The sequence below is a fragment of the Trachemys scripta genome, chromosome 1 (genome assembly GCF_013100865.1).
Source record: "Trachemys scripta elegans isolate TJP31775 chromosome 1, CAS_Tse_1.0, whole genome shotgun sequence".
NCBI classification, from domain to species: domain Eukaryota; kingdom Metazoa; phylum Chordata; order Testudines; family Emydidae; genus Trachemys; species Trachemys scripta.
Window position 1 is genome coordinate 127,988,353 of NC_048298.1, and position 20,500 is coordinate 128,008,852.

Genomic DNA, 20,500 nt, shown 5'->3' on the forward strand with positions numbered 1-20,500 from the left:
GGGGGAGGGAAGGATTAATAGGCTTTGCTACAGAGAAAGTAAAGATCCATTTTTCAAAGGTAGAGGAGAATTTATGATGCTGAAGTATGACAGGAGATGCAGAAAGGAAGGCTCTCAAACCAGTGAAGATGAGAATGTGCAAAGAGACAGAGAGGGGAATGGTACTAGAGAAGAATTACCAGGCTCTGCTGTTTTCATAATACAAGAACCCCTTGTTACTGCCCAGCTAATCCTGGGGGAAGGGTAAGTGGGGGTAGCATGGGAGCTTCAGGGCTGGCTGTACAGTGCTTCTAAGCAGCATGAGCTAGTGTATCTTCCTCTTCCCTGAATGGCTACAGGAGGCCAGCAGAGGAGAGCAGGAGGAACTACTGCCATCTCTGGGGGGTAGCTCCTGGAGACGAGGGAGAGGCACTGTAAGCACCAGCAGATGCAGCTGTGTACTGGTTTTTCAAATCTAGGGTCTCAAAGGCCAGCTGAAGTAGCAATCTGATTAGATCTTATAAAGAATTACTTCAGAAATAATGTCAAAATGCACATTTTGTGGCCCTACTTGGCACGCAAATTAGCCCCTGCTCCCATTGGAGAACTCTGGCTAGGCCCTGCCCCCTCTCAGGTGGGGATGGGGTTCTTTCTGAAAAACAGTCCTGAGCCCCTAGATTCAACTGAGATGCCAACAATGAGGAATAGCAAGAGAAGGGTTTGCATCAGGGGTCTTCATACTTGCCAGCATCTTCAGAAAAAAAGGGGGTGGTGGTTTTAATTTGCATACATGTTTTTAGGCCCGGCCCAGCCCAGACTGGTGATTCACTGGGTTGCAGCCATTGTTGTAGCTGTATCAGAGCAAGCACTAGTGTTGACAGGCAAAGTTGCCATTTGCACTGGGGGAGCTTACCTTGAGTTTCAAAGAGGCATAACCTCCCCAGGTGCAATCCGTGTCTTTGCCTGTCTCAGCTACAGTAATAATGACTGGCCACCAATGGCTGAAACTTCACAAATCCCTATAGAGGGGCAGCTGATGAGGCAGGTGCACTCAACCCATTGAGAGAGGAGCTGCCATGAACTCTCCACAATACTGAGACCCAAACTAAAGAAGAGGAGCTGGAAGCCCCCACTCCATGACCAAGCACTGTCATTCCTAACTATCTCTCAGTGAATTAATCATCTGCCTGCCCTCTGACACACATGCACACACAAACACACACTCACACATGAACCTCACACTCTGGCCCCACTCCCCACTTGGAATAACAGTGAAAGGAGGCCCACTTCTCCACCCAGCAAGGCAGTGGCATGGAACCACTTTCCCCCCAAGGGATGGCAACAAACCCATCTCCCCAACCCTTTCAGGAGCAGCATGAACAGCATCAAGGGTCGTCTCTGGCACGCACCCCACAGGCAGGAACAGCAGCACAAGGCCCCCTAGTACTTACCAGAAATCCATCCCAGTGGCCGTTTGCTTGGATATCTAGCCCCAATGTGCTCTTCTTCTCCTGCCACACACACAGTCCTCTGCTGGGATGACATTGGCAGGGCTCTGCGGGCAAAGAAATCAACATGCCATTGAGATGACTTGGAAAATTCACCCCATTGTTCCCAGCTCTCCGCAGATTCAGGCAGACGCCCCCAAATCAGTTATACTGGAGTCATGTCTTCAAGTGTCTCTTCACAACCACAAGCACTAGCAACTTTCATAAAAATGTGAAAAGTGAGATATCGATGTAATCATATCCTTCCCAGGAGCTCTTGTCCTATGCGCAAGCCAACAGTATCTATTCCTCAGTCCAGTCCTGCCCCACTCACACACACACAAACCACTGCCCAAAAAACTAATCTGCCCCTGCACACATTCACAGAAACACACATCCCCAACTAATCTCGAAACACAGTGAATTACTATGGCTTTCTCCCTCCATACTGAGAACCCACTCCAATGAATTATTTGCCCCAACAGCCCCTGATATCATTTGGACTCTCTCAACGCACCTCATCAACGATTGCATCAAAGATTGATGCCTATCTTTTTCCTCTGGCTCTTTTCTTTGCTCCTCAACTTCAACATTCCTCTCTAGGAAATGCATGGAGCTCAGAGCCCCAGGCATTGTTTGGATTCCCACCTAGTCAGCTGCCAACCATAAGCAGCAGAGACTGCATTATACTGTGTGCTATTTTTACACACACATACATAAACAAAACACCTTAGAACACTAATACTTTTCATTCAAGCTAGCTAAATGAGGATCCCTTGCAGAAACAAGAACCCCATTAAACAAATACTAACAGAGTTTCAGTTACACAAATTGCACTTCCTGGAGTGACTGCCAAAATCGGGATGATATTTACTAAGTGCCAGGTGACTCATCTCTCTCCTACCAAAAATATTTTCAAACATAGGGAAACACCAGAGATGAAATAGCAATGACTTGATTCATTCCAATTATGAATTTTCCCCCAAATTATGTCAAAATGAATAATTCAATGTACTACTTAGTATACTTGTTCCTATTGGAGGGCACTGGTTATGCCCCCTTCCCTCCCAGGCAGAGATATTGGGTGGGTGCCTTGTGAACATGGGTCTGAGCCCCCCATAATCAGAATCAGAGACACACTTTCCCGGAAGTACAAGGAGGAGAAGGGGATTATGTGTATCTAAAGTCTTCATACCGCTATGCTTCAGATGGCATGAGCTGCAGAGGAAGCTCTTTCTTCATTAACAGTGACAGGAATAGGACCGAGGTCACTGGACTGAAGAGGAGCAGTCAGGCTCTCCTGTTTACACTTTCTCAGGAGAACACATGGACATGAAAGGAACCAGAAAACACATTTTAAAGCTGACTAAAGGGAATCCATGCATTTTGCACAATGTATGATTGGCCTGTGAGACTCACTGCCACAAGATATTATTGAGACCAAGACTGCAGCAAGATTTTTAAAAGGATGAGACATTTATATGGACAATGAGAACATCCACAATTACATTAGATAGAATAAATATGAGTAAGGAGGATAATCCCTGATGCTAGAGGGTATAGGCCAACCCATTAATGCTAGGGGCTAGGAAGAAACTTCCCCCATGCAGTGGTGACACCTCTCACAATTTTATTGGAAGTCTTGTAAATAATTAGTGTTTGTTTTAGGGGCCCAGCTGCTGGAGTTGTTTGAATATATGAGAATCTCAGCTTTCATTGAAAGAACAAAGTTTCTACCCACGGTGGTTGTCCAGAACAGCTTGAAAAGATGAGCTGACTGTACCCCAAAGCCTCAAAACCCAGAGGCAAATTAACACCACCCCCCCATAATGCATTTTTAAATTATATTTTGTAATAATCTCTTGATTTTGGGCGACCTAACTCAATTTTGTAACTTTGGGGGTTAGTGATATAGCACAGGGGCAGGTTATTCCTTAATTGTCCATTACAAGGTTTCTTTGCACTTTCTCTTTACTGTCAGGGTGGGATTGCTGGGCTAAATGATCCAATCTGACCTGGAATGAGAGGGAATTGCTGTTTCTGAGCAAGCTAAAGTAATGGAGAGAACTGAGAGCGTTTTTGTAAAGATTTACTTATTTCCCCGAATCTGGGGAGTTAAGGATTAAAACCAGAGAGCAACTGATGTCTTCTTTCCTCAGAGAGGATCAGGAAGTAATGTGAGGGGAAGCGAAATGCACATGGAACATCCTGTGCCAGCCATCCCTTGGAAACCTGGTGTGTCTCTCAGCACCGAGATCGCTCACGGCACCTGGACCCTGACTGACTGAATCCCCATCTCAGTTCCTGCTCTCTGTGCCCCAACACACACCATGGATCAAATTAACAACCCCATCCCTGCTGCCAGCTGAGCCGTGAGTCAGGGGGTCTGGGATAAAGAGAGAGCGGAGAGAGCTGTGGGCTGCAGCAGGGCAGGGGCACGGGACAGAAAACAGCAGAGAGGTCTGGAATTGCTAGCAGCAGGACCTGGTAAGGGCAGGAAGGGGACTGGAGTCTGAGCTGCATCGGGATGGAAATAAGAATAATTCAGGCACTGCACATGGGTGTGTGTGCATCCTCAGCACACATGGTGACAGCTGACCCTCTCTGCCAGGATTTCAGGAAGGGGATTGGTGAGTAAGAGCTCGACTATAGGAGTAAGTTGTACAGCTCTGACTATAGGGGTGTGGCTAAAGCAGTACCACTCCCCTAGTGCGGATGCATTTGTATTGATATAAAAGTGTTTATATTGGTATCGTTTATTCCTGTTTGGGAAGGGGAATAACTATACCAGTATAAGGCACCACTATACCGGTATAACTGTCCACCCTAGAGGTTGCATCGGTATCACTATGTTGGTAAAAAAAACCCTGACTGACATAGTTATGCCAATAAAATGTGTACCTGTACACCAAGCCCAAACATTCCCCAAGAACTAGCTAGTCCTACCAAGTGGAAGTTTTGAAAATGCCAGGAAGGCGCTATTTCCTCTGCAGCAATGGTAGAACCAGTAGTGGAAACACCCTGCCCACTGCTCATCTTTATCTACCACGTGTCCTCCACAGCACCCTCTATCACGCAGTCTACCCCAAACACCATTCACAAACATTGCCTCCTACCACACCCACCCATATCTCCTGAAGACATCTCAGACCGCAGCTACCCTCTTCCAAACATCACGTATCGCCAAAATCTGCTCCATTGCACCCCCACGTTTATTCACCAGCATCATCAACACCGGACTTCGTAAGGGGAGGGTGTGGAATAGCTGTAAGTCTGCAGAGGCTCAATCCTTCCTTAAAAAAACATTATTTGATGTTGAAGTGCTTAACGCCAAATATTGCCCAGTCTCTACCGTCCCATCTTTGGGGAAGGAGATAGATGGAGAAGCTGGTAGCTATTTATCCAGCATCATAGCAGGTTCTAGTCTGGGGGTTGGGCACCAGTGGTGACATAACAGGTTCCAGTCTGGTGCTGGGCTTCCTTCGGTTCTGAGGCCAGGCTGATCAGGATCATGCTGTTAATTATAGGACAGGATCAGTTGGCCAATTTGGTCATGATGCACTTTTTAGTATCTTTTTATATGACTAACCACGGGTAGTTGCTTTGCTGACTAAAGGTCTGATCCAGTGCCTGCTGAAATCAGGTGGAGGCTTTCCTTTGACTTCAGGGGGCTCTGGATCAAGCCATAAGAGAAGTTGCCCTCCAGAGGATCTAGACATACCTAAATGTTAGTAGTCAGTTACTGGGAATGGAAAATTACATCCTTATGGAAAGATTTGTAACATGGTGTCCTTCTTTGAGCAATCCAGTCTCTTCTGTTGCTATATATTTGAAAAATGTACCAAAATTCTATCTGGGTGGAAGAGTATCATCACTAAGCTGATGATACACAGCTTATGATGTACATTGCCCTGTGGATCCTGCAAGTTTGGTCTCTCTTCTGGAGGATTTCTTGGATGCTGTCACTGGTTGGATGAACTGGAGCTACCTCATACTCATTTCTGGGAGAGCGGAAGTCTCGATTCTGGGTAGAGGATCTTTTCTACATCCCAAAGAGTTCCCTTGTCTTTGATGTAGAATGTCTCTGCCACCTGAAAGTACAACCATTCCCCGGTCACTGCCTACAGCTCCAGCAATAATTCCACCTCTGAACAGAGAGGGAAGGAGCTGGCCGTGTCAGGGCAGCATGAATAGCTTTCAGCAGCACAGGCAGGCTCTAGGGATAGGGGCGGAGCTGGTGCAACATACCTGCACAAGGTCTGTGTGTTTATGCAGCTTGATGTGGGCCGGAGTGTGGAAGCCCGGGGCAGCTAACAGGAGATAGAGAGGAACAAAATGTCTTTTGTGATAAACAAATCGATTTTAAACTAAAAGAAGAATTTTAGATATAAATTGTCCCCGCTCCCTCCCCACACACACATGTCCCCCTCAGCCAAGGCAGCTGGAGCTTGGTGGAACATAACAACATTTAGAAATATAATAATAATGAAAAAGTCAAACTGAAGCAATTGAGGAATCCAAGAGAAAAAAAGGAGGCAAATGACAGCAAAAAATAATAAATATGGGGCCAACAACGCACAGTCTGAAAAACAGTTCCAGAGTGAAAGTAGATACCTTTTAAATGTGTGGTGCGATGGATTTCCTGGGGGGAAATGGCTCCATACCGTTAAGAAAAGTGTGATCGGCTGCCAAGTGAAGATGCCACAGTAGGATCCCTATAAGCCAGGTTGTGTGGAACATGGATAAGCAGCAGAAAGAGGCTCAAAGATGAGGTCACAAATATAGCTAGGACCTGCCGTTAAAAGCTTATACTTAGTCAATTCACCATCTTAGACATAGCAAGTATAAAGAACGCAAAGCAGCCCTGGTTGCTCAAAGCAATGAGCACAGATGCTGCTGTGGTTCGAACAAGCTGCAAATGACATGGAAGCCCTGATAAGAGGGAAGCACAATAACTGAGCCTTGTGGTCATGAGGCAAGATACTATTGCTGCAATGGTCATCACAAATAAAGGCATACCTTCACAATTGGTGTAACTCCAATGAACTGTCACGTTATGTCCAACTGGGAGTTTTCTGTGGAAAGGGCATGCTCAAAAGCAACAAAACTATTCTTAACCTGACTCACTACTTCTAAACAAATCCCTTCAGTGTCTGGAGGGATATCATGCAGGAGGATTGTGACACCAAGCTCTTGCTAGGTAATAGCACCTTTTGTGTCTGTTTAGTGCCCAGTCTGGCTTCTGGCTCAGGGTTCTTTCCTGGGTTCCTTATGTTTCCGGGGAAAGAATTTATACCATTCCCAGATCCTGTGTGATAGAAACTGTGTCCCTTCAGTGAAATACTAAATTCAGAAACACAGTGGCGGTGCTAATCCTACCAGGCTAAGAGCATTCTATGAAAGGAGAATGCTTGCATTTACATGTACATGCTTGTAGTAATACAAAATAATTTATTCCCCTTCCTTGGCTCTTGCTTCATTCTCAGAAGGGTCTCTGACTGATCTGCAAGTACAGAAATGATCAAGTGCCAGTAGCTTAACACTTGTGCTGAGTCATCAAGTCCCCATATGTGTGCATCTCTCTGAATCTCCTACCGTAAAAGTTTTGCTTTCCCACAAGAGCTCTGTAAACATCCTCCGTCTGTTCAGCCAACAGGCACTCCAGCACATAAAGGAGATAGTTTTAAAATAACAGGTCGTTGCTTGTCGTGAGTACTCTACAGGTATTTAATAATATTTGCTATCACTTGTTTTGTTTCCTCATGAGTAAGATTTATGATTTCCAAGCCTGATGTGATCTCCCAGGTGGAACAAGGGCAAGAGTCAGGTGCCCTGACTCTCCAAGACTCCAAGAAAACAGACATCTTTAGAGGCACCTGAACTGGTGAGAGTTTATTTTATGTTCATTATTTATATGCATCTCTAAGGTCTCCCTCATTGTAGTACTGTATACAGTCTTCCTTCCTATAACTTAGATCAAAAGGATATGTTTCCTTGAGAAACAGGTGCATATACTCAATGCTCCCACGTGGTGGTCAGAACAATATGAATCAGAACCAGAGGACACTAGCCAGGAGACTGATTGCTGAGGGGAATTCCAACAGTGACAGCTAGCCAAAAAGTCCAGTCAAAGAGACTTAAAAATGCAGTCTTGCATCACACTAGTACAGTAGCTATCTTAGACTTAGATGACATTGATGCATGGAGTTCCAACAAATCCTCAATGGTCTCTCAGGTCTGTCTCATCTCAAGTTAACCAGTATTGTAAAGTGCTATCATCTATCAGTGGTCCCTTTATCCATCTTTTATCTGAGTGCTCGGAGGAAATCTTGAAGCAGAACTGATCCCCTGTGTGGAAGGGATGCAGAAGATTGAAATCTTGGTTTTCAATCTTATAAATAATGATAGTTCGTTCTATTTTTATTCTAGCAGACAATAAGATCATCCTGAAGAGGTCACTCCTCAGCAGAAAGATCCCAAAAAGACAGAACCATACTGGACATTAGCTGGGAGACCAGCAGGGGATATTGCCCGGAATCCTGACTGTGGAAAAATCTCTGAGAGTCAGGGCAGGTCAGAAAGGAAAGAGGGAAATTCTGTAGGGAAGAACCAGGATAAATTGGTTCACCATGAAAGAGGTTTGGGAGGACACAAGAGCATCATTGCCCAGGGAGAGGGTCCGAATACGTGTATAGGATGTGGGAAAAGCTTCTGTCTGAGATCAAATCTTATTACACACCAGAAACTCCACATGGGAGAAAAACCTTATAAATGTACTGAGTGTGGGAAAAGCTTCCTTCAGAACTCTAAATTTAGTCAGCACCAGGGAATCCACATGGGAAAGAAACCCTATAAATGTCTGGAATGCGGAAAAGGCTTCACTCTGAGCTCCACACTCATTCATCATCAGAAAACCCACAGGAGAGAGAGGCCCTACAGATGCACTGAATGTGGGAAAAGCTTCAATAAACACTCAACACTCGCACAGCATCAGAGAATCCACACCGGAGAGAAACCCTTCAGATGTGCAGTATGTGGGAAAAGCTTCAGTCGGAGCTCAACGCTCATTTAGCATGAGAGGATCCACACGGGGAACAAACAGCATAAATGTGCTGAATGTGGGAAGAGATTTAGTCAGAACTCAGATCTGATTGTACATCAGAGAATCCACACGGGCGAGGAACTCCACAATTGTACTGAGTGTTGGAAAAGGTTTAGCTGCAGGTCAACGCTTATTAAACATCAGAGGATCCATACAGGACAGAGACCCTATAAGTGCCCTGAATGTAAGAAAAGCTTCTCCTGGAGCTCAGACCTTATTTGTCACCAGAGGGTCCACATGGAGGAGAATCCCTATAAATGCACTAAGTGTGGGAAAAGCTTCGGTCGGAAATCACAACTCATCCAGCACCAGAAAATGGTGAGTCCTGAGGGTCTGGGCTGACATTCTTCTTACCATCCACTTGACATTTAAAAGCACACTTAACGTAGGTAATTCTTAACAGTTGGAGGAATTTAATTTATGCCACTTTAGAATTTAATTCTCTCCCTTTCTCCAATTTTTTCCTCATTCCCTCTTCCTTAAACAAAACGAGCCCAGAAACCTCCCTGACTCTCTCTGTCTTTTGCAGTCTTTCCCTCTTCTATTTTCTTTGCCGCTTCTCGCTCTCCTTCATTGCATAAAACAAACCCACAAAGCTTTCAGGGGAACCCTGTGCAGATATATGCCTTCCTCGTGTATCCTGCCTCTTACACGCAGGATGCTTTTCACGCTCCCTAATGCTGCTCTATCCTCTGCTACCCAGCTAGTGACTTACCATTAGGGTTGTCAGCTGAGTAGGGAACTCTTCCTGTTTCAGATACAGATGATATTCGAGGAAGTGGCTGTGTATTTCACCCAGGAAGAGTGGGCACTTTTGGATGAAAGGCAGAGAGAACTCTACAGGGGCGTCATGTGGGAGACATTTGAGACTGTGATCTCACTGGGTGAATGATTGTTTTCATTTGGTTAATAAATTCTGCCCAAATATTTAACATATCATGACATCAACTGTTTTCTGTCTCATGAATAGGATTTCTGGTTCCCAAACCTGATGTGATCTCCCAGACGGAACGAGGGGAAGAGCCATGTGTTCCAGATCTCCAGGCCACCAAAAAAAGAGAGGTTCTGAAAGCTACCCAGACAGGTGAAGACTAAGTTGTTGAACCAACTGAGAAACGATCCATGAGTAAAGTATAATGCTGGAATTCCAAGACAGCCATCAGTTAATACAGTAATAATATTTGGTGACCATTATAGTGTTTCACATGTTCAAAGAACATTCATTTAATGAACTGGTGTCAGAGTTATGACTAGAATTTAGGCATTCCTGGATGCTAGCCCTGTGCTTAGTCCTTTAGTCCAATGGGTGTTAGGCATCTAAATACCATTAAGGATATGAGCCTTACGGCTTGTCTACGTTACCCACTGGATCGACAGGCAGCGATCAATCCAGCGGGGGTCGATTTATCGCGTCTAGTCTAGACACGATAAATCTACCGCCGAGTGCTCTCCCATCGATTATGGTTCTCCACCAGGGCGAGAGATGCAGGCGGAGTCGACAGGAGAACATCAGCCATCGACTTACTGCAGTGAAGACACCGCGGTAAGTAGATCTAAGTACGTCGACTTCAGCTACATTATTCACGTAGCTGAAGTTGCGTAACTTAAATTCATTCCCCCCCCCTCCACCCTGAGTGTAGACCAGGCCTAGGTCTTCATTACTTTGCTTCAGAATTGGCCCCATCCTTTCTCTAAAGATTTGGTTCCTGATTATCAATCTCATAAATAATTTTTAGATTTGGGATAAATCCTTTGCCATTCTTAGTTCTGGGGTTTGAAATTGTTTTCCCCCCCAAAGAAATCATATATATTTTTATTTCAGCAGATGATGAGGTCTTCCTGAGTGAAAATAAGGAGGAGAATTCTCCCCTGAGAATACACAAGACAGAGAGACTGAACATGTGTGCAGACCTTATTAAACATCAGAGATCGCAAATGGGAGAGAGACCATATAGATGTTCTGACTGTAAGAAGAGTTTTAGTTGGAAATCAGATCTTACTCAACATCAGCGAATCCACACCAGGAAAGAAACCCTATACATGTGCTCAGTGTTGGAAAAGTTTCAGCCAGAATTCATCGCTCACTCGACACCAGAGAACCCACGGGGGAGTGAAACCCTATCCCAGACTGAGTGTGCCCACTTATTCCTGTGGAAGATACATTAATAATGCATGAGAGATGGGACAGAAATCAATGAGAGCTGCACTTTATGGGGGCACATGGGCAATGTGTGGCACTGCCAAAAATAAACAGATTAAAAACTACATCATGTGAGGGAAGTGGGACGGCAGTGATTAGGAGAAGGAGCATGTGCTAAGGTGATTGATCCTTTGGAGATCATTTTGTTGGCAAAATCCTTCCCCAGGAGGAGTGTGTGTTGTGAGAATGGAACACCTGGAATTGATGAGAGATGGATGGGAAGTATAAACCAGAAGGTGAGGGAGCTGGATGCTAAGCACAGGGTGCTGAAAGGAGCAGTCATTGTAGAGATCAGGGGATGAGTGTGTAGAGCCAGAAGAGCAATGTGGGTCCTGGGGGATCAAACATTTAGGGATCATTGGGGTTGTAACAATCTTGGGGTTCATTAAATAACAAACCGGTGAATGAGAAAAGAATACAATTTTAATAAAACAAATTGGAGAGCTAATGTGGTGAACTGCACACAGCCATGCGGTGTACCCACCCCCCTGCATCCAGAGCACATCTCCAAATTCCTATGTTCATAATACTGTCCCTTATAAGGGAGCATCTCTAAATTATAATCTTCTACAAACATATCTCTACATCTTCCCTCTTAAAGAGAAATGAATTAACTCATATATATATATAGCTAACAGCTATCTAATAACACATGCATTACATTTCAACCTATGTAGTACATTTCCATAAACCCAATGTGTCACCTACCTAGTAAAGAGAGATTACTAGCATATCACTCTTGATTGAGTTTTTACCACTCACTTCAAATACGCATTCCCCAGGCAGGTTAGCAAGTCTCTATGGTCTTTCAGGACATTTATTTTCCCGTTCTGGTCTTCTCAGTATCAACCTTTCATTACAGTCTGAGTTGTTCTCTTGTTCGTTGGCAGTTTCTCCTTTGTGCATTGATGATAAAGGATCAGTCAGATGGGAAATGCCAGAGGCCACATCTACTGTCAATGTGTTGGAACTTTCTGGGATTACTCATAGATCCCTTTGATTACGTCGAAATATGTCCCCCGGTCTGTCTGGTCTACATAAGACCTTGGATGCAGCTGTTCTTTAATGGTGTCTCTTTGGTCTCAAATATTAGAGGTGTGATTCCTTGGACACACTCCATCACCTGGGCTAAGAGATGGGAGATCACGGGCCCTTTTGTCAAAATAATATTTCTGCTTCCACTTCTGATTTTCTTTCATTTTCTGTATGGTATCATTGTTATGAGATTTCAGTACATTCTCAGTAAATGTAATTTGGTAAATTGGTAAATTATATCTGATCCTTCTTCCCATTAACATCAGAGCTGGAGAAAAGCCATTCTCCAGGGGTGTACTTTGATAAACCAGTAATCCTTTATACAAATCATCCCCACTGTCAAAGGTCTTTTTCATAAGGTTCTTTACTGTCTGTATAAATCTTTCCACAAATCCATTTGATTGGGGGTAATTTGGATTTGATGTTTTGTGATGAAAATCCCTATCTATGGCAAATTGCCTAAAATCTGCCCTGGAAAGTTGCAGTCCATTATGGCTAAAGACTTCATCTGGAATTCCATGTTTGGAGAAGATTCCCTTCATGCCAGCTATCACTGACTTAGTATTATGCAGTGTGCCAATGTCTGGATGCAGGAAATAATAATCTGTGACTCTTAAATAATCCTTTGGTTCCTAGGTAAATAAATCCGTGCCTACGTCCTCATAAGTCCTTTGTGGAACTGGATGAGGTCTCAGTGGCTCTGCCTGTTGGCATGGCTTGTATTTCAGCATGAAAAGCCGTTTCTGACCACATGATTAATGTCATGATTGATCCGTGGCCCGCACAGCACCTCTCATGCTTGTTGTTTGCACTTCTCAATTCCTAAATGACCCTTGTGGATCTTCTGTAGAATTTCTTTATGGAGGCTCATTGTAATTACAACCTTACTGCCCTTGGAAATCACCCCACCTATCACAGTAAGCTCATGTTTGCAGTTCCAATACTCTCTTATACTTGGACAGCAACTGCTTATTTCTTCAGGCCACGGTTTAATTATCACTTCTTGAAGGATTCCCAATGATTCATTTTGCTCCATTTCCTCTCTTATTTGTTGCAGTTTAGAATCATAGAATCATAGAATCATAGAATATCAGAGTTGGAAGGGACCTCAAGAGGTCATCTAGTCCAACCCCCTGCTCAAAGCAGGACCAATTCCCAGCTAAATCATCCCAGCCATGGCTTTGTCAAGCCGGGCCTTAAAAACCTCCAAGGAAGGAGACTCCACCACCTCCCTAGGTAACGCATTCCAGTGTTTCACCACCCTCCTAGTGAAATAGTTTTTCCTGATATCCAACCTGGACCTCCCCCACTGCAACTTGAGACCATTGCTCCTTGTTCTGTCATCTGCCACCACTGAGAACAGCCGAGCTCCATCCTCTTTGGAACCCCCCTTCAGGTAGTTGAAGGCTGCTATCAAATCCCCCCTCATTCTTCTCTTCTGGAGACTAAACAATCCCAGTTCTCTCAGCCTCTCCTCATAAGTCATGTGCTCCAGACCCCTAATCATTTTTGTTGCCCTCCGCTGGACTCTTTCCAATTTTTCCACATCCTTCTTGTAGTGTGGGGCCCAAAACTGGACACAGTATTCCAGATGAGGCCTCACCAATGTCGAATAAAGGGGAACGATCACGTTCCTCGATCTGCTGGCAATGCCCCTACTTATACAGCCCAAAATGCCGTTAGCCTTCTTGGCAACAAGAGCACACTGTTGACTCATATCCAGCTTCTCGTCCACTGTGACCCCTAGGTCCTTTTCAGCAGAACTGCTATCTAGCCATTCGGTCCCTAGTCTGTAGCAGTGCATGGGATTCTTCCGTCCTAAGTGCAGGACTCTGCACTTGTCCTTGTTGAACCTCATCAGGTTTTTTTCTGCCCAATCCTCTAATTTGTCTAGGTCCCTCTGTATCCGATCCCTACCCTCTAGTGTATCTACCACGCCTCCTAGTTTAGTGTCATCTGCAAACTTGCTGAGAGTGCAGTCCACACCATCCTCCAGATCATTAATAAAGATATTAAACAAAACCGGCCCCAGGACCGACTCTTGGGGCACTCCACTTGAAACCGGCTGCCAACGAGACATGGAGCCATTGATCACTACCCGTTGAGCCCGACGATCTAGCCAGCTTTCTATCCACCTTACAGTCCATTCATCCAGCCCATACTTCTTTAACTTGGTGGCAAGAATACTGTGGGAGACAGTATCAAAAGCTTTGCTAAAGTCAAGAAATAACACATCCACTGCTTTCCCCTCATCCACAGAGCCAGTTATCTCATCATAGAAGGCAATTAGGTTAGTCAGGCACGACTTCCCCTTCGTGAATCCATGCTGACTGTTCCTGATCACTTTCCTCTCCTCTAAATGTTTCATAATTGATTCCTTGAGGACCTGCTCCATGATTTTTCCAGGGACTGAGGTGAGGCTGACTGGCCTGTAGTTCCCTGGATCCTCCTTCTTCCCTTTTTTAAAGATGGGCACTACATTAGCCTTTTTCCAGTCATCTGGGACCTCCCCCGATCGCCATGAGTTTCTTGTTAGCTGTGGGAATTGACTTTACAATCAAATCTACATAGGCTTGCAGCTCTGTCTCTAAAGTGTTCTCTGGTTTCTCCCTTTGTCTCTGCTTTCAGTTGCAAACACAGGAGTTAACTTCAAAATAACTGCAGTTTCCTTCTCATTCAGCACTTCTGACACGATCTTGAAGTTCATTAAATTGCAAACCAGTGAATGAGAAAGATATTAAAACTTTAATAAAACAAACTGGACAGCAATTGTGGTGAACTGCTTCACACAGCTCTGCGGAGTTCCCAAACCCCACCCCCACTGCCTCCAGAGCACATCTCCAAATTCCTATGTCCATAATACTGTCCATTATGAGGGAGCGTCTCTAAAGTATAATATTCTACAAACATATCTCTACAAGTGTGGTGTTTGTTTTGAAGGGGAAATAGCTGGGTGCTGTGTTCATAATTAGCTTGGGTATCAGGAGAGTGGAACATAATGAAATAAAAGGGGAAGACTATTTTAAACATCTTGATTACTGTGATTAAGGCCTTGAAGGTGTCCATATATCCTGACTATAATCCCTCCTAGGCTTTTGGTTGCCATTAGATGCGGTGACGCTCTGTTCCTGGTGGGAACACCCTACACCCCCATGTTCATCTTTATAAAATGATTGTGTGGTATCCAATGCAAAGTTTGTCATGGTGGGTGTCTTTGGAAGGCTCATGATGCACTGAGCATGGTTGTTATAGTGATGTTATAGTAATTGTTACAGTAAGGTTATAGTAATGTTATAGGTTATAATTTCATGTATATAGTTATGAGGCTGAAAATGTATCCTCATGGCTTAAGGCAAGCTCAGACAAAAACTCTCCAAGATCAGAGAGGCAGTTCACACCTCATCAGGGCAGGTATGAGACAAACCCAGCTCAGCCTCACAAGAACAAAAGGCACTGGCCTAGGCCGCAACAAAAGAATCTGTTAGACTCTCCAGGGAGTCACCCTCCTTCCTTTGGTCAGTTTGGAACTGCGATGAGGTAATGCTCATCTGACTCTAAAGGGTGGCGGGGGAGGAGTGGGAAGCCAAGAGGGAAGAATGGACATGATAAAAGGGAGAGACATTTGCCATGCTCTCTCTCTCTCTTCCACCTACATCTACGGACACCGCACCATGCGACTGAAGCGCTGATCAAAGGGGAGAGCTTGGCTGAAGAGCAACCAGCCAGCCTGTGGTGAGAAGCATCTAAGTTTGTAAGGACACTGAAAGTGTTAAGATCAGCTTAGAATGCGTTGTGCTTTTATTTCATTTGACCAAATCTAACTTGTTATGTTTTGACTTATAATCACTTAAAATCTATCTTTATAGTTAATAAATCTGTTTGTTTATTCTACCTGAAGCAGTGTGTTTGGTTTATAGCGTATCAGAGACTCTCCTTGCCATAACAAGCCTGGTACATAACAATTTCTTTGTTAAATTGACAAACTCATATAAGCTTGTAGTGTCCAGTGGGCATAGCTGGACACTGCAAGAAGGAGGTTCCTAGATTTGTGTCTGGGACCGGAGATATTGGCTAGTGTCATTCGGTTGCACAATCCAAGAAACAGCTTACATGCCAGAGGCTGTGCATGAACAGCCCAGGAGTGAGGGTTCTCACAGCAGAGCAATGTAAGGCTGGCTCCCAGAGTCAAGGATTGGAGTGACCTAGCAGATCACCGGTCCGGATAACACCAGAGGGGAACGTCACAGATGCCCAGATCCTACACCCAATAGTTTGGTATTTTTCATAACACTTTAGTTTGTGGTGTTAAGTTTGCAATGTCTACTCAGATGCAATAAGAACTCTTTCTTCAATATTCTGTGTTGCTTAATCCTTGGTGTTAGAGTCTGATTTCGGATGTCATGTTTAAAAAGTGCTCTGGAACATCCTCTTAAGGAATCCCAAGGAAAACAGTTGTTCTCTGGGTGAATGTCAAATTTCTTCGAGATCTCTTGGGGACAATGAAAGGTTCCATTATTGGAGAAGTCCTGCAGGCATAGAATTCCTCTTCATGCCTCTATTAATATTGACAGTATATCCTCACCTCATGTACTGTGTTTGAATTCTTCATCATCAAAAAGAGAGCAGCAACAGAAATGTAACAGAGAAGGACAGCAGGACTGATTAGATGCATCGAAGTGGTGATTGGAAGGTAAGGTCTCACATGAGTAGATATTAAAAGGACTCAGACTATTAATTTTGGAAGAAGAGTAAGATATATAGGATGAAGGCCATACAGGTGCCCTTTCCCCCCCCTTCACATTTGTAAGAAGATGGGGACATTTGGATTACTGGACTCTACTCTCCTGACACCAGCACCTTAATCTTAACCAGAGATTGCCAGAGTTAAGGGGAGAAACTTCTAAAGGAAACTTCCTTATAAGAGCTCTTCATCAAGCCCCCAGTTCCTTGTACTATTTCAAAAGCTAGAGACAGATTCTAGGAGACCCAGATATAAGCCCATGTGTCTCTTCTTTTAAAGTTGGAGCCTCTACTACTACTGTAATATACATAATAATGAATATGAGGCTGCAAAGCAGGGGAAATGTTCTGCCCCTATTTGTTGGTTAAAGAATCATAAGAAAAGAATCAGTCCTGAGGCTCCGAGCACTAAGAATATTCGGAAGCCTGAGATAAATCCCTTTCGTATTCTTCAGAGGTTTTTCCTTGCTTAGACAACACAATGAGACTGGGAATGCTATGATAGCACCAGCTGGTTTATCTCAGTCTTATTCCACTTCTCCCCTCCAAAACCCTTGCATCAGGCTAGCAACGAGCGTACATACTCAGGGGGACCAGGCAAGCTTGGACAGCATGCGCTGAAGCCCACGCTGCTGGATCTTCACTGCTATTTTTACCTGTGCTAACTAAATTAAAGCTTGTGCAGGTATGCCTACATTGCTGCAATCAAATCTCCAATGGCAGTAGACATAGACATATCCATAGAGTCAGCTGGCAAACAAACACTGGGTGACTGCAGAGAAGGAGTCTTAGGCCTGGATCTGAGAGCAGCTGCAGCACATTCACTCCAGTCTTTCAGGCTGACAGGTTTATCCCTTGAAAGGAGAAGCCCTGCCCAGCACATGGGCTACAAGGACAGAGACTCGGTGACCAATAAGACCAGGATGCCTAGGTACAAGATCCCACAGCAGTCAGGTATCAGTCACCCACACAAAGGGGAGGAGAGACCATTAATCTGGGGCACAGGCTGGAGAGGCAATTTGGAGAGTGTATCAGTTGAGTTAGAGCTTTCCTGCTGGTTGGGTGTCTGGGGTTTGTTACTTTAGGATCCCATGGGTCTCCTTTGAAGCAATTTACCAGTGATGGCCCCTTTAATGGTTGTTGTGAGTATGTCCCTACCCACTAGGTAGCTGGCAACAGTGCTAGAGTCAATCTGCCTGTTGAAATCATTACTGGGGGAATTCCTGCCCCCAAAGGCTGGAGAAGGGGTCTCCCCTTTGGCAAATATGATGGGAATTAGAGACAACCTGGCAAACAGGAGTGCCCCCACCACAAGTAGTATCACAAACAGGATTTGGGTTGCTCAGGGCAGAACCCATGGGATGATGGATACAGGTGGGCTGATTTACATAAGTGGCCAGGAGTGGCTCTGCAGTGGCCTGCCTCAGCTTCCCCTCTTGGTTCCTCAATAACAGCTCTTCCTGGGGTCTGATTTTAATAACATAAAGTTCAAAATAAACACAAGCAGTCTTTCATCCAACCTTAACCGGGTCACTGCCCCTCCTCCCTGAGATACTGTCCCTTCCTCTGATCTCCGAGAGTCTGGAGAAGAAACAAGTCCTGGCCCACCTTCTTTGCCTTCGCTCCTTTTTTTTCTTCCTGAAGATGATGGCAAGTTTGAAAACCCCAGCCGTAAACCATCCCCTTCCAGCCCCTATAGTTTAGGAAAACTTGTCTCTGATTCTGATTATTCTCCATAGCTGCCTCCAAGCTGCTTTGCATAAAAGGGGGCATGGCTTATTCAGTTTCCTCCAATGGGAGCAGGTGCTAATTTGCATATCAAATAGGATCAGTAAGGATGCATGTCTGTCATTATATCTGAGGAAAGTCTTATTAAGTATAAATCTGGTCATTACTGTGGTATCTCTACTGTTATCTCTAGGGTTAAAAATACTGTTGGTAAGAGCAAAAGAAAGTCTCCATGATATTAATGTATATGTTCTACTTTTGGTACAGTTACTCTGGGAAGCATAGTTTGTGTAATTAGAGGTCTTTTAATGTTTTTAAAGGGTTTTTCCTGTCAGGATTGGGCTGGGGACTCGTGTCAGATATCTTCATTTGGCTGGTTTGAGACATGGTTATTGCTGATTTTTCTGCTGTTTAGATGTTTGGTTTAATTTGTATCTGTGAATTATGAAAGGAATGTAATCTGCTCTCTGATTTGCTGTTGCTTGATTACCAAACTTAAATCTGACTAAAGCCTAGGAGTTTTATCTCTAAGGTCTTTCTGATTGTTGTTTGGTGGGGAGTAAGGTGGTAGAGTTAGGAAGAAAAGTACAATGTAAGGTCTGTGCTACCGCCAAAGCCAAAGCAGTAGAGGCAGCATCAAGAAGAGATGTCTGGGGAACCCAAATAATGCTGAGTTTTGACTTGTAAGGAGCTAATTAATTCATTGTGGCAGGTGGGCTGTATGTGGCCAGAAAGGCCATTGCTATCTCACTTTTTTTCTTTTCTTTTTAAAGAAAGTTTCTAGAGCTCATGGATCTAAAGAAACCCTTCAAAATGTGACCCTGGCGTAACCGATGCAGACTGCCTGGAACAATAGCTCTGTGAGGGGTGAATTTCCTCAATTGTCTCAATGATGTGTGAATTTCTTTGCCCCCTGCCAACACCAGCCCACCTGGAGAAGAGCAGAGCAGGGTAAGTCCGTCTGCACAGGCAGCCACTGGAATGGATTTGTAGCTCCCTGTGATCCTGTTCCTGTCTCTCTGCAGGATGGGGTCTGAGAGACAGGGCCAGCTCCAGCCACCAGCAAAGGAAGCAGGTGCCTAGGGCGGCCAATAGAAAGGGGCAGCAGACCATCCGTTGTTGGAGCAGCATGTCCGGGTCGTCGGCGGCGGGTCCTTCACTTCTCTTCGGTGGCACTTCGGCAGCAGCTCAATCAAGTTTTTCTTTTTTTTCCTTTTTCCTTATTTTTTGCCGCTTGGGGAGGCAAAAAAGCTGGAGCCGGCCCTGCTAAGAGAGGACCCCTGCAACCATTCCTGCTGCTCCTGAAAGGGTGGGGTGGGGCGGGGCGGGGTCTGTTGCCGCTCCTTGGGACAGAAATTTGCCCCATGGCATTGCTGCCTTTCTGGTGGGGAAAAGGGGGGTGGTTTCCTTCCAGTTCTGTTCTTTGTGTGAGTACAACCAGAGTATGAAGGCTGAGGAATGGGGCTGGACCACTACAGGGCCCAGGATTGCCTTTATCTGGCCAAGTCTGTTTGGGGAGGAGTACATTAAATCTCTAACGCTGTGGATTTGCTCAGTTGCCACCATTGGTGCTCAGCCTTCAGTGGAGCCGAGACAGAAAAGACACTATTTGCAATGGTGGAGTTGATGCATTTTTAAAAAACCTTGAGGTGCAAATACCACAGTGGTTCTCAAACTTCATTGCACCACCACCTCCTTCTGACAACAAAAATTACTACATGACCTCAGGGAGAGGGACCAAAGCCTGAGCCCTGCTGCCCTGGGTGGGGGACCAAATCCAAAGCCTGCCACCCTGGGCAGAGCCAAAGCCAAAGCCCATGTGCTTCAGCCACGCTGCCCAGGACTAAAACCAAAGCCTGATCTCTGTCACCCAGGGCTGCAGCCTTTGGGGTTTGGCCCCAGGCAGTAGGGCTCGGGCTTCGGCCCCGTACCCCGGTGAGTCTAATGCCTGCCCTGGCGACCTCATTAAAACGGGGTCGCGACCCACTTTGGGATTTTGACCCACAGTTTGAAAACTGCTGAAATAACAGCTGTGCCTGTTAACTCTAGCATTTGCATTTCTACAGCTACAGCAGTGGCTGCAATCCAGAGAATCACCAGTCTAGGCCAGGCCTGAAATCTTTTGTGTAGTTAAAAGCTCCTATGTCTATTTATTCATGAATGAATGCAAGTATGAAAACCCCCAGTTGTAAATGGTTCCCTTCCATTCCTCATACTTCGGTAAAGTTT

The 20,500-nt window shown here is 44.9% G+C and overlaps 1 long non-coding RNA gene across 1 annotated transcript; it reads left to right on the forward strand.

Annotated features, from left to right (window-relative positions):
* The first annotated feature begins 7,252 nt into the window (after positions 1-7,252).
* On the forward strand, positions 7,253-9,648 carry LOC117884401. Its single transcript, XR_004647554.1, has 3 exons — positions 7,253-7,350; positions 7,896-8,886; positions 9,539-9,648. It is a non-coding gene; the product is annotated as an uncharacterized LOC117884401 (long non-coding RNA).
* Positions 9,649-20,500: the final 10,852 nt, after the last annotated feature.